The sequence below is a fragment of the Heptranchias perlo genome, chromosome 4 (genome assembly GCF_035084215.1).
Source record: "Heptranchias perlo isolate sHepPer1 chromosome 4, sHepPer1.hap1, whole genome shotgun sequence".
NCBI lineage: Eukaryota > Metazoa > Chordata > Chondrichthyes > Hexanchiformes > Hexanchidae > Heptranchias > Heptranchias perlo.
Window position 1 is genome coordinate 18,009,739 of NC_090328.1, and position 15,073 is coordinate 18,024,811.

Sequence of the window (15,073 nt, forward strand, 5' to 3'; positions counted from 1 at the left end):
AAAATGTTAGAGGGATTTGATAATGGTAGATATGGAGAAACTATTCGCACTGGTGGGGAAATCAAGAACAAAGGGACATAATCTTAAAATTAAAGCTAGGCTGTTCAGAAGCAAAAGATAGTAGAAATCTGGAACTCTCTCTCAAAAGGCTGTGGATGCTGGGACAATTGGAGCTTTCAAGGCTGAGATTAGATAGATTTTTGTTCAGTAAGGGTATCAAGTGAGCAAAGACGGGTAAATAGAGCTGAGGTGCAGATCAGCCATGATCTAATTGAATGGCGGAGCAGGCTCGCGGGGTTGAATGGCCTTCTCCTGTTCTGAATGTTCCGATGTTCCTCCCATTTCCCTTTTTATTTTAAATGAATCCACAATTCATTCCTCAACAAAAGATTTAATCTTTCGGTTTGTATTTGGAAGAGTAATAATAATTTAGGAACTTTGTGGAGGAAAAGGCATTGAAGAGTACATACATCAAGATTAATGCATTGACACATCACACAATAAATCCAAAGAAAGGATGAGAGAATGTTGTAATGAATTGATCCTTGTTTAGGAAATCTCAGGACCTGGATAACTCACAGGGCTTTTTGTTTACTGTAAATTAGTCCTCACAGAGACTCTCATTGCAAGCAAAGATATATAAGATTAAAAGCTAAGAACATGAGCTATCGACAAGTGGCCAATTTACAGAACTAATTGGGATTTTTGTGCAGTTTTTGTTCAACTTTGTTGTACTGTTCAATTTCATTAAAAAAAATAGCAGGGGTTTAAATTCGATAACCACCAAATCTGGGCGGAGGGTTCACAGAGCACAATTAACCCACGCCCGGTCGTTCCAATGCAGGCGAGCAGCCAGGCCTAGCTGCATTGTTCAGTGACTTCACACCAGCATGGGGGGCCTCGCACCTCTTAAAGGCAGCCTTCACCTCTTATTTGCAAAAAATAAGATACGGTACCGCACGGAGTCTGAACGGAGATCAGGCATCGTCCACATAAAACATAGATGCAGGTCCCGTCCCTATGTTTACAAACTGTTGAGTTATGTTAAGATGTGGAGATGCCGGTGATGGACTGGGGTTGACAATTGTAAACAATTTTACAACACCAAGTTATAGTCCAGCAATTTTATTTTAAATTCACAAGCTTTCGGAGGCTTCCTCCTTCGTCAGGTGAACGATGTGAACCTGACGAAGGAGGAAGCCTCCGAAAGCTTGTGAATTTAAAATAAAATTGCTGGACTATAACTTGGAGTTATGTTAAAACTTTGGATAAAGGTTGCGCACTGCCAAAACCCACATCCTCCAATCTGCACGCCAGATCTCAGCAATCTGCCGATCTGAGTTCGTACCAGGCCTGCAAGAGAGTGTGCACCAAGGTTCTCTGATGATGCACTAGAGGCCTTGGTGCAAGAGGTGGACAGAAGGGGCATCCTATATCCGCAAGGGGGCAAGATGCCCTCCAAACATATGCTCAAGAGGCAGAGAAACATAGAAACATAGAAAATTTATGGCACAGAAGGAGGCCATTCGGCCCATTGTGTCTATGCCGGTCGAAATAGAGCTACCCAGCCTAATTCCACTTTCCAGCACTTGGTCCGTAGCCTTGGAGGTTACGGCACGTCAAGTGCATATCCAGTTACCTTTTAAATGTGTTGATTGTTTCTGCCTCCACCACCCTTTCAGGTAGTGAGCTCCAGACGTTCTCCCTCTGGGTGAAAAAAATTTCCTCAGCTCCCCTATAATCCTTCTACCAATTATTTTAAATCTATGCCCCCTGGTTATTGACCTCTCTGCTAAGGGAAATAGGTCCTTCCTATTCACTCTATCCAGGCCCCTCATAATTTTGTACCCCTCAATTAAATCATCCCTCAGCCTCTGCTGTTCCAAAGAGAACAACCCCAGCCTATCCAATTTTTCCTCATAGCTAAAATTGTCCAGTCCTGGCAACATCCTCTTAATTCTCCTCTGTATCCTTTCAAATGCAATCACATTTTTCCTGTAATGTGGTGACCAGAACTGTATGCTGTACACAAGCTGTGTCCTCACGAGTGTTTTATACAGTTCTAACATAACTTCCCTGCTCTTATATTCTATGCCTCAGCTAATAAAGGAAAGTATCCCGCATGCCTTCTAAACCACCTTGTCTACCTAGACAGTGGGAGGCAGCAGAGGACGAAGTCAATGGCAGGCGCATGGCACCACGGACATGAATGCAGTGCAGGAAGAAGTTCAATGCTTTGACACGAGTGGTCAAGGTGAGTGAGGTCAACCTTCAAGTGGCATCTGCTACCAGCTCCACACACTACACCCCCCATCACCCACCTACCAACAAACTCTTTCAATCAGTACTCAACTCTTTCAATCAGATGCCTCCTCTCACCCTTACACATTACCACTGTGGCAAGCCGCACACCTACAACTCCCAGGTCACACACACAGACAGCTATTCAACCATGACAGGCATATCATCCAAACATCCTGCAGGACACTCACCGACACACGTCTCGCTTTCTTTCAGAAGAAGGTGGCGCGTAACAGGAGGCAGCAAGTGGCAGTGGCATTTAGCCCCTCAATCCTGTTCCACTATTCGATGAGATCATGGTTGATCTGTGACCTAACTCCATATATCTGCCTGAGCCATTTATCTCTTAATACCTTTGGTTGACAAAAATCTGTCAATCTCAGATTTAATATTAACAATTCAGCTAACATCAACTGCCATTTGCAGAAGAGTGTTCCAAATTTCTACCACTCTTTCCGTGTAGAAGCGTTTCCTAACCTCACTCCTGCATGTGCTGGCTCTAATTTTTAGCCTATGTCCCCTAGTCCTAGTATTCAAGTATAGGAGACCTCCTAAAACAGGTAAAAATGCACCAGCAGCCAAAAGCAATAATCCAGCAACTAAACTGTAAATCCTGCATGGTCCCTTCAAATAGCGCTGGTGGGGGGCCCTCCAGGCTGTGTACGACATGTTCAGCTGTTCGTGATTAAGACAGTGCATTGCCTGGAGCGTTGAATACCAAAATGGTATCTATCCCTTTAAATCAGCATTACACACTGATCTAACGCATATTCTCCTTACTTTACATGGTACTGGCGTTCGTTATCTGCACGTGCGCAAACGCCTTTACCAAGATGGCGTCTGGTCCACATCATGCTCGAAGCATGTGCACGTATTCCGGGCGCCATTTTGAGACCTTAGGAGGCCATGTAGCGCCTAATAAATGGGTACTACATGGCCAAATTTATAGCCCATTGTGTTTAAAAATTTGGGCGTACAAAATTGTACTCTGCTGAAACCAGGCCAGTCAGTTACCTAATTTTTTTTTCATGGGATGTGGGCGTCGCTGGCGAGGCCAGCATTTATTGCCCATCCCTAATTGCCCTTGAGAAGGTGGTGGTGAGCCGCCTTCTTGAACCGCTGCAGGTTCTCCCACAGTGCTGTTAGGAAGGGAGTTCCAGGATTTTAACCCAGCTATGATGAAGGAAAGGCGATATATTTCCAAGTCGGGATGGTGTGTGACTTGGAGGGGAACGTGCAGGTGGTGTTGTTCCCATGTACCTGCTGCTCTTGTCCTTCTAGGTGATAGAGGTCGCGGGTTTGTGAGGTGCTGTCGAAGAAGCCTTGGCAAGTTGCTGCAGTGCATCCTGTGGATGGTACACACTGCAGCCACAGTGCGCCGGTGGTGAAGGGAGTGAATATTTAGGGTGGTGGATGGGGTGCCAAAGTAAATTATGACACAATTAGATAATTGATATGACATTGATAAGCATTCTGTGTAGATATTGGGGTAGATATTGGTTATAGTCCATTCTTAGGGTCATTTTTGATATATATTAATGACTTGGACTTGGGTGCACAGGGCACAATTTCAAAATTTGCAGATCACACAAAACTTGGAAGTGTAGGAAACAGTGAGGAGGATAGTGATAGACTTCAAGAGGATGCAGACAGGTTGGTGGCATGGACAGACACGTGGCAGATGAAATTTAAATCAGAAAAATGCAAAGTGATACATTTTGGTAGGAAGAACGAGGAGAGGCAATATAAACTAAAGGATACAATTTTAAATGGTGTTCAGGAAGAGAGAGACCTAGGGTATATGTGCACAAATCTTTGAAGTTGGCTGGACAGGTTGAGAAAGCTGTTGAAAAAGCATATGGGATCCTGGGCTTTTTAAATAGAGGCATAGGGCCCGATGTTAGCAGGGCTGCGGGTTCTCGGCGGGGGGCTATCGGGCGCGTGGGTAACGCGCCCGGTGAAATTAGTCAGCTTCCAGCGCGATCGTAGCATCCAATCCACTAATTGGATCCACTTACCTGCTCCTCCGGGTTCCCCACTGCTGATCTGCGCGTCGGGCGGGCTGCGCATGCGCAGTAAGATCTGTCAGTTGGAGGAGCTCTATTTAAAGGGGCAGTCCTCCACTGACAGATGCTGCAACAAATAGCAAAAATTACAGCATGGAGCAGCCCAGGGGGAAGGCTGCTCCCAGTTTAATGATGCCTCACTCCAGGTATCAATACATGGGGTGAGGAGGAGAGGGAGGACGGCGGGCGGGAGGAAGCGGCCTGCCTCTGCCACCAAGAAGGCCTGGCTCGAGGTGGCAGAGGAGGTCACCAGTGCAAACAACATATCGCCTACCTGCATACAGTGCAGGAGGCGCTCCAATGACCTCAGTAGGTCAGCCAAAGTGAGTACACGTAGTCTTTCCCGTACACTCCATCTGCCACATCACTGCCCCCACCCCACATCTCCTTCAGCACTGCCAACACTACTCTGTCACATCACCCCTCATACCCACTCAAACCTCATCCTCATCTTACCTACACCTACTCACCTCGCCAGTACTCATCCCGCCACTACCACTCAACCCAATCCTCATACAATCTCATGGATCTATCTCATACTCACCCTCTCGTGCATCTCTTTCACGGCCAGCCTCACTCAACCTGCCACTACCTGTGCTGCAGCCACAGGGCATGCATCACATATGTGCAGTAGGCAGCGTAAGGCAAACGTGTCGTGAGCATGAAGGGGATGCACAAGGATGTTTGAGGGTTTGTCATGGGTGTTACTTATATTGAATTTCTGACCAACTCACATTACATATTATATTGGCACCACTACTGCCATGTCTTCGCGAATCCTGTCTGGTTTGTGCAATAATGCCCTTTCCTGAGGATCACTATGAAGACCCACAACTGATGCCACCCATTGTGTCACTGCAGATTGGGTGTAGGTGTATTTGCAGGGCTCTTTTGCGCAGATGACTGAGAGACATCGGCGATGTCCCCGGTTGCACCCTGGAAGGATGCGGAGGAGAAGTTGTTGAGGGCAGTGGTGACTTTGACAGCGACAGGTAAGAAGATGGTGCTCGGGCCAGCCAGGAGCAGCTCGGCATGAAGGAGGCTGTAGATGTCCACGACTACATGTCGAGTGACTCTGAGCCTCCATGTGCACTGCTGCTCAGAGAGGTCCAGGAAGCTGAGCCTCGGTCTGTGGACCCTGTGGCGAGGGTAGTGCCCCCTGCGACGCATCTCTCTCTGCGGTTTCCCTCCCTCCTGCTGTACAGGTGGATGTGTCACAGCACTCTGTTGTGGAGCTCCACGTGTCAGAGGTGGACGGCGTGGATGGCGAGGCTGGTGAGGCTGGTGATGCTGTTCGCCCTCTGAGGAGGTCATGACTGCAGCTACGGCGGCCCCCATCCACAAGATATACATCTGGGTGGTCCGCAAGGTAGGTACATGTCTCCGGACCCCGAGGTAAGTGTGCAGGTTGGTGACTTTGACTGTCAGGAGGAGGGTGGTGGAGGCCAAACTTTGTCCCAAGTGACAGAGTGGCCTCCTGCAATGGGTGAGGGTCTCCCCCACCCTACCTGTCAAATGGACCTTTGCAGCTGCCACAGGCTGACAGCTGCAACACGTCCATTTGACCTGGGAGTGTTTCCCCCAGTGTGGGAAACAGTCCCAGTTTGCTCTAAAATCCCACCCCTCCTCACATAATCCCTTAATCAGGTCAGTTAATGACCTGAAAAACCTAAATAAATACTTTCAAGTGGCATCCCGCTGGCTTTAATTGCCTGCGGGATTCCCACCAGCGGGGACTGCGCGCGCACGCCGGCGCGTCAGCGGGGAACTCGGAAGTGCGCGGGTTCGAGGCGGGCTCCGGTCCCGCGCCGGGATTCTCCGATTTTCAGAGCCCCCCCGCCAGGAACGCCCATAGAGTATAAAAGCAAGGCAGTTATGTTGAATCTTTATTAAACACTGGTGCAGCCACAACTGGAGTATTGTGTCCAGTTCTGGGCACAACGCTTTAAGAACGATGTGACGGCCTTAAGCAGAAAAGGTTTACTAGAATGATTCCAGGGATGAGGGACTTCTGTTATGAGGAAAGACTGGAGAAGCTGGGGTTGTTCTCCTTGGAGCAGAGAAGGTTGAGAGGAGATTTGAAAGAAGTGTTCAAAATCATGAAGGGTTTAGATAAAGTAAATAAAGAGAAACTGTTCCCATTGGCGGAAGGGTCGAGAACCAGTGGACACAGATTTAAGGTGATTGGCAAAAGAATCAAAGGTGACATGAGGAGAAACCTTTTTACGCAGCGATTTGTTATGTTCTGGAATGCCCTGTCTGAAAGGGTGGTGGAAGCAGAATTGAGTCATGGCTTTCAAAAAGAAATTGGATAAATACTTGAAGGGAAAATATTTGCAGGGCTACGGGGAAAGAACCGGGGAATGAGACTAACTGGTTGCTCTTACAAAGAGCCAGCACGGACTCGATGGGCTGAATGGCCTCCTTCTGTGCTGTAACCTTTCTATGATTCTATGATTTCATTCTATGATTCTATAACCAACGGCCTACAGACAGTGCATTCCCCAACCGGGAAATAAAGGCATACCCGAAACTAGGTTTGAGTGATGCTGTCGGCATTTGTGTCACCGGAAGCAGCTTGCCCATTTGAACAAGATCAACTTCGAGCTGCATGCCTTAGCAACAGTAGCCCTCAGGTAAATCCCGGAGAGGGGAAGGACAATAGGAAAGGGACCAGTAGAGGCCCTTGGGACTGTACAACTTTATAGCAGCCGAGAGGAGAACTCAGACTTGTCTCAGACTGATAGTGCAATATAACTGCAGCCCTCATTGGATCTCTCTTCAATTAGTGAGCGTAATTGATGTGTTCCCAATGGCATCAATAACCTGTTGTCAACAGCACAAACTTATTTTGGAAATTCAGAATCTACATCAACATTGGACCTGGGGTATTTGACTGCAATTTTTGTGTACCAGCTTGGCTCAGTTGATAACATTCTTGCATTTGAGTCAGTGTGTCATGGGTTCACTTGAGCACATAATCTGGACTGATGCTTCAGTGCAGTCCCTATCTCTGTTACTTCCTCCAGCCCTACAACCCACCGAGGTCTCTGTGCTCCTCCAATTCTGGCTTCTTGCGCAGCCCCAATTTTTATCGCTGCACCATTGACGGCCATGATTTCAGCTGTTCAGGCCCTAAGCTCTGGAATTCCCTCCCTAAACCACTCTGCCTCTCCACCTCTCTCTTCCGTCCTTTAAGATACTCCTTAAAACCTACCTCTTTGACCGAGCTTTTGGTCACCTGTCCTAATGTCTCCTTATGTGACTCAGAGTCAAATTTTGTCTGCTAACGCTTCCGGGAAACAGCTTGGAACCTTTTACCACATTAAAGGCGCTATATAAATGTAAGTTGCTGTTGTTTTTGGAGGTGCTGCTGTTTAGATGCAAATTCAAGCCAATGTCCAGTCCGTCTGTTGCTGCCTTTCAGGTGGATTATGAAGACCCATCAGTAGAGAGTTCTCCTGCTGTTCTGGCCAACATTTTTCCCTCAGCCAGTACCACCAAAAGCAGATTAACTGGTCGCTCATCTCGTTGCTGTTAGTGGGACCTTGTTATATGTAAATTGACAGCTGCGTTTACTTGCATAATAACCATCAATTCCCCTCAAAATAATTCATTACGCATGAAACATTTTGGAACATTTCTGAGAGCTATGATGAGGTGCTCCATTAATGCAAGCTTTTCACTAGACTGTCATCAAATTGTTGAATAGCAAATGAATTGTTATTGGCATAGTCAATTCCAATAAAACTGCTGAGCTGACACTGGAAATCAAAAGGAGTACACCTATTAAGATACTTTGGTGTCATCTAAACCGAATGAACATTACTTTTCTGCCAAGGCACAGTGGATTGCATTGAAATATGTTGATGTACTAATGAATTATCCACCTCCAGCCCAAGGGTTTTTAAAAACCTACCAATATATCAGCATAATTTGATTGTACCTTGATATATGTGTTGATGACAGATGTGGCAATGTTTTGCTGTGTCAAGTATGTTCCCAGAACCATATCAACGTTGGAAAGTGCTGTTTTCTTATTTTGCTTCCTATTATTACACAAAAGAGACAGGGTGCCATTTTTTTCCAGAAGCATCTCGGAAATTACGCTGTAAAATAAATAAAATTAAAACTAATGGGAAAGCTCATCATTTAAAAAAAAACAATAACTGGCAGAATTACTCATTTCCAGAAGGAAGCCGAGGGACCAATAAATCAGATGGACTAATTTGGATTAGTGAATGATTCAATATAAAGTGAAGGAATTTGCTGGTGTGATTGATCTCAGTATGAAGGATAATCCTTCTCGTTAAGGTGCCTGAGATTTTTCATGCTGAAAGACTGCAACTGCTTGTGAGATGTGTTTGTATGATATCTCACATGAGCTTTGTGAGACGACCCATGAAGGGTGAAATTCCTTCTCGTGCACAGATAATGCTTAACATTTTGTCCAGATTTTGTTTTTGTTTACTTGCACAAACACACCATTTTTTTGCGGGGTGTTTTCTGGCGGCTCGGGTGCACTAAAAGCAGTGAACAACTCATAGAATAATACAGCATAAAAGGAAGCCATTCAGCCCATCGGACTGGCTCTTTGAAAGAGCTATCCAATTAGTCCCACTCCCCTGCTCTTTCCCCTTTGCCCTGCAATTCTTTCCTTTACAAGTATTTAGCCAATTCCCTTTTGAAATTTAACTGCTTCCACCACCCTTTCAGGCAGCGCATTCCAGATCATTCCAGAACAACTCACTGCGTTAAAAAAAATCTCATCTCCCCTGTTGCTCTTTTGCCTGAGCACTACAACTGAGTAGGCAATCTGAAAACACCTGGAAGAATGTTACTTAACCATAAGAACATAAGAACATAAGAAATAGGAGCAGGAGTAGGCCAATCGGCCCCTCGAGCCTGCTCCGCCATTCAATAAGATCATGGCTGATCTGATCCTAACCTCAAATCTAAATTCATGTCCAATTTCCTGCCCGCTCCCCGTAACCCCTAATTCCCTTTACTTCTAGGAAACTATCTATTTCTGTTTTAAATTTATTTAATGATGTAGCTTCCACAGCTTCCTGGGGCAGCAAATTCCACAGACCTACTACCCTCTGAGTGAAGAAGTTTCTCCTCATCTCAGTTTTGAAAGAGCAGCCCCTTATTCTAAGATTATGCCCCCTAGTTCTAGTTTCACCCATCCTTGGGAACATCTTTACCGCATCCACCCGATCAAACCCCTTCACAATCTTAAAGGTTTCAATAAGATCGCCTCTCATTCTTCTGAACTCCAATGAGTAGAGTCCCAATCTACTCAACCTCTCCTCATATGTCCACCCCCTCATCCCCGGGATTAACCGAGTGAACTTTCTTTGTACTGCCTCGAGAGCAAGTATGTCTTTTCTTAAGTATGGAGACCAAAACTGTATGCAGTATTCCAGGTGCGGTCTCACCAATACCTTATATAACTGCAGCAATACCTCCCTGTTTTTATATTCTATCCCCCTAGCAATAAAAGCCAACATTCCGTTGGCCTTCTTGATCACCTGCTGCACCTGCATACCAACTTTTTGATTTTCTTGCACTAGGAAACCAGCTATACAACAACTTAACTGATGTAAATAGCAGTATGTGGGTTAATGCTCAATCTCTGGGAGAACTAAGGGAACAGAAACTGTGATTTATCTGTGAAAATTTACAGTTCATAATCAATGTTGCGAGGGCAAGAATTTTCTTTTCTTTCCCGGGATGTGGCGTTGCTGGTAAGGCCGGCATTTATTTCCCATCCATAGTTACCCTGAGAAGGTGGTGATAGAACTGAGGACAGTTAAGAGTCAATCTTGTTGGTGTAGGACTGGAGTCTCATGTAGGCCAGACCAAGTAAGGCTGGAAGGTTTTCCTTCCCTAAAGGACATTAATGAACCAGTTGGATTTTTACAACAATCCGATAAGCTTCGCGGTCAGTGTTGAAATGAATCTGTTTCTGGTAATGGTGGCAGAGGGAGGAATGCTAACCAGGACAACTGCCTGTTTCTTTTCAAATAGTGCTGGTAGATCTTTAACACTCACTTGAACCATGCAGATGGTTCATCACATCACATCTGCTAGATGTCACCTCTGACAATGTAGCACCTCTTCAGTATTGCACTGAAGTGTTTGCATACATTTTGAACCAGCCTGGGTTTTGAACTCACAACCTTCTGAGGACAGCATAACTACAAAATGAGCCAAACTGACACTATATAATGCAGTGGGGCAAAAGAACAGAAAGGAGAACCAATAATGGAAAGGCTATCACACTGGCCATGAATGAGGCTCACATACCTATGATGGAACCTGGTTCCACCTCAAACTCTGGGACCCCAGACATTCAGGACCACCCTTGTTAAGTATTGAACTGTTGAGTATCTTGCTGCTTCTTTTGGCTGCTGTGTATCATTTAACCTGCAAGTAAATCTGGCCAATAGTTTTAACATAAATACATTGGCCTGACGATATCTTCTTTTTGCCTTCAGAAGGGATAGGAGAGTGTACTGAGTATTCCACGATACTCCAGTGAGCAATGTGCTGTGGTTAGAAATTAATTGTTAAACTTGGGCACGCTAACCCATACACGGCAAGTGTGAGATATAGGTTTCAGTTGATGGGCGATTCCACAAATAAAAGCAATTTACTAGCACATGAAAAAGACAGCAAGTCCATTTAGATTACTGCCCAAATTATTTGCCATACACCACCTGGGCACCATCTTAACAATGTACATTCTCTAGCCCATTCTATCAGAAAGAAAAAGGATCTTGTATTTATCTAGCACCTTTCACATCCTAAAGTGCTTCACAGCCCATGAATTACTTTTGAAGTGCAGTCACTATTGTTATGTAGACAAATTTGGCAGCAAATTTTGACACAGTTAGGTTCCACAAACAGCAATGAGGCAATCTACTTTTGTGGTATTAGTTTGAGGGATAAATAGTGGTCACAATACGAGGAAAACTCCCCTGCTCTTCTTTGAAAAGTGCCATAAGAACATAAGAAATAGGAGCAGGAGTAGGTCATATGTCTCTTCGAGCCTGCTCCGCCATTCAATAAGATCTTCAACATCAACTCCAATTTCCTGCCCGATCCCCAGATCCCTTGATTGCCCCAGAGTCCAAAAATCTATCTCAGCATTGAACATCCACAGCCCTCTGGGATAGAGAATTCCAAAAATTCACAACCTTCTCTGTGAAAAAATTCATCCTAATCTCAGTCTTAAATGTCCGACCCCTATGCCCCCTAGTTCTCGACTCTCCAGCCAGGGGAAACAACCTCTCAGCATCTATCCGGTCACGTCCTCTCAGAATCTGATATGTTTCAACGAGATCACCTCTAATTCTTCTAAACTCCAGAGAGTATAGGCCCAATCTACTCAATTTCTGCTCATAGGACAACCCTCTCATCCCAGGAATTAATCTTCGTTGCACCACCTCTAAGGCAAGTATATCCTTCCTTAGATAAGGAGACCAAAAACTGTACGTAGTACTCCAGGTGAGGTTGCAACAAAGCCCTGTATAATTGTAGTAAGACTTCCTTACTCTTGTACTCCAACCCCTTTACAATAAAGGCCAACATGCCATTTGCCTTCCTAATTGCTTGCTGTACCTGCATACTAACTTTTAGTGTTTCTTGTACGAGAACACCCAAGTCTCTCTGAACAACAACATTTAATGGTTTCTCACCATTTAAAAAATATTCTGTTTTCTATTCTTCCTATCAAAGTGAATAACCTCACATTTCCCCACATAATACCCCATATTGGGATGGGATTTTTCCATCCATCTGAATAAGTAGACGAGGCCTCAATTTAATGTCTGATCCAAAAACCAGCTTCCCTGACAGTACAACACTCCCTCAGTACTGCACTGAATTGTCAGTTTAGATTACGTGCTTATGTCCTGCAGTTGGGCTTATAACCATGATCTTCTGACTCAGAAGTGAGACTGCTACCAATGAGATTTATTTTTTTCAGCAATTTGAATATTCCGAATACAGCCCTTAATTGCAACGTGCTAGTCAAATGCACTTACAGGGACCGACCCCAACAAAATCCTATAAAAATGCATTTTTATGCTTCCTTTGTACCTTGAAAAATTTTCAAAAGAAAACTGCTCTTACACTTTATCACTCAGATATGTTCTGTCTCCAATCTCAAACAAATTATAAGAAGACAATCCAGCTCACCATAGTGCATATTCTTGCTTCTCAGCCAAATTTCCAAGTAACCTTCTGGATGACTTTCATTTTCTTCACATTGAGTAATCAAGAGAGCCCAGTAGAAATAATTGAAATTGATAACCAAACGTGAGCCTCAAACCCAAATCATACAAAGTCGGACAAATTTAAGTGTGTGCAAATTAACCGACCTGGCCTAATTTGGCTTATTTTCATTCATTTCATTAAACACATCCCCAGTATCCAGTTTGTTCATGTTGTTAATACCAATAAGAATCAGTTAATGTGAACCTTTGATTTTGCTCTAGCACACCAGCCTGCGAGACATTGGATTTGGGTGATGCACAAATTCTGAAGGGTCCAATAGTGCAGTGTCAGCTGTGGCTCAGTCAGAAGGTTGTGGGTTCAAGTCCCACTCCAGAGGCTTGACAGTACTGAGGGAGTGCTGTACTGTCAGAGGTGTCGTCTTTCGGATGAGACGTTAAACCAAGGCCCTGTCTGCCCTCTCAGGTGGACATAAAAGATCATATTTCAAAGAAGAGCAGGGGAGTTCTCCCTGGTGTTCTGGCCAATATTTATCTCTCAACCAACAACACTAAAACAGATCATCTTGTCATTATCGTATTGCTGTTTGTGGGACCTTGCTGTATGCAAATTGGCTGCTGTGTTTCCTACATTACAACAGTGAGTACACTTCAAAAGTACTTAATTGGCTGTAAAGCAGCTTGGGATATCCTGAATGGAATTAATAGAAGCAAAGAAAATAGGAAAGACTCAAATTGTAAAAACAATGAGAGAAAGCGAGTTGGTAAATTAATCATAAGAAATTTCAAATCTTGATGGAACTGGGGAGCACTTAAATGGACTGACAATTCACAACCAGAGTTCTAAGCATAATACTAGGTTTCAAAATCTCATGTTGCTTGTCATCCTGACCCTTATCCCTCTGTTGAGTGAGCTTTTAGAAAATGTACAAGAGATTATTTATTCCATTTCAGATAGATGAAAAACAGCAACATCTTCTGAATTCCCTTGCTTAATTCATGGTTCGGGAGCTGGTCAAGTTCCTTGAGGAGGCTGATATCGCTAGACACAAAAGGTAGGTGGGATATTGAGTAATGTACCACATGGTCATTGTTATCTCCTGGAACTCGTTTTTGATTGTCTTTGGGGGTCGGAGAGAAATTTGCCTGAATTCTTTATGCCCAAATTGGCCTAAAGTTTTTTGCTGGGGTTAATATTAGAGGACAGACCCTATATAAGAGGACCAATCTGAACAAGCAACTTATGAGTTTCTGGACCCTGGTCTGGAGACCAAAGTGAGCCCACTTCTGCTCTGTAGTAGACCAGGTTCATCCTGGCTTTCAGTTCGTTGGGCGTAGCGAGACCAGGGCTGTCAATTCCTAGTGTGGGAAATCCCAGCCCCTCTGACACCACATACCATGTTTGGGATGGGTGGAGCCTCCATCTGTGCCAGCCCCCATCAGGAATTGGCTACCTCTGCAATTGTGGTGCAGACCCGGGTTTTTAGGTCCGACTAGAAATTGCACCTCCGTGGGCCATCTGCTCAGAATACGTCTTTGGGATTTGCAGTCCCATATACTTGGGAAATAAAGTATCAAGAGTTTATGCAGAAAGGGAAGGAGGAACTAGGATCATAAAAGCTGCCATAGCTAATCATACAATGGAGCAGGCTCAATGGGCTAAATGGCCTATTTCTATTCCTATGGTGTTGTGTTGGCTGAAGTGAGAACATACTGGAAGTAATGGATTGTGTGTAACAATATTATTTAATTCGATAGACCACTTTGTTAAAAGTTGACCTGATCTGGATAAAAAGGGGTAACTCATTTAAGCCTATTTCATACAAATGGGAAAGATATCAGGCCAACAATGCACCTGAGGCTCTTTTCAATCATTACAAAAAGATCCCTGTAAATTGTATGGAAAGTGCAAAAAAAGGAAAGAAAGACTTGCATTTATGTAGTGCCTTTCACGGCCTCAAGACATCACAAAGCTCTTTACAGCCAATGAAGTACTTTTGTAGTGTAGTCACTGTTGTAATGTAGGAAACGCGGCAGTCAATTTGCACAAATAACAATATGATAATGACCAGATAATCTGTTTTAGTGATGTTGGTTGTGTAAGGGGTTTCTTTTTTTTTTACTGTTTCTCGGGCTTATAATAGGTCAGCCAGTTCTGTTTTTCCTGAGCTGCCCTGCCCGTAGTGCGGTTGCGAATCGCTTACCCCTTCCTGATTCTGAGCTGAGGATTTATCGAGTGGTAACAAAGACAGACAAACAGACCAGTGGATTGGTACAAGGAAAACCAATGTTTATTAATAAGAAAACTAAAACTACAAAGTAAACAGTATAATACAGAAGATAAAAAGAAATCGCTATGGATGTAATACAGTTTTACGCTTAACGGGTTGGAAGAAACGGACACATCGAGGGAAAATTCTAAAATCACAAGTTTAGCAATATCCCCTTTAACCCCCACCCTTA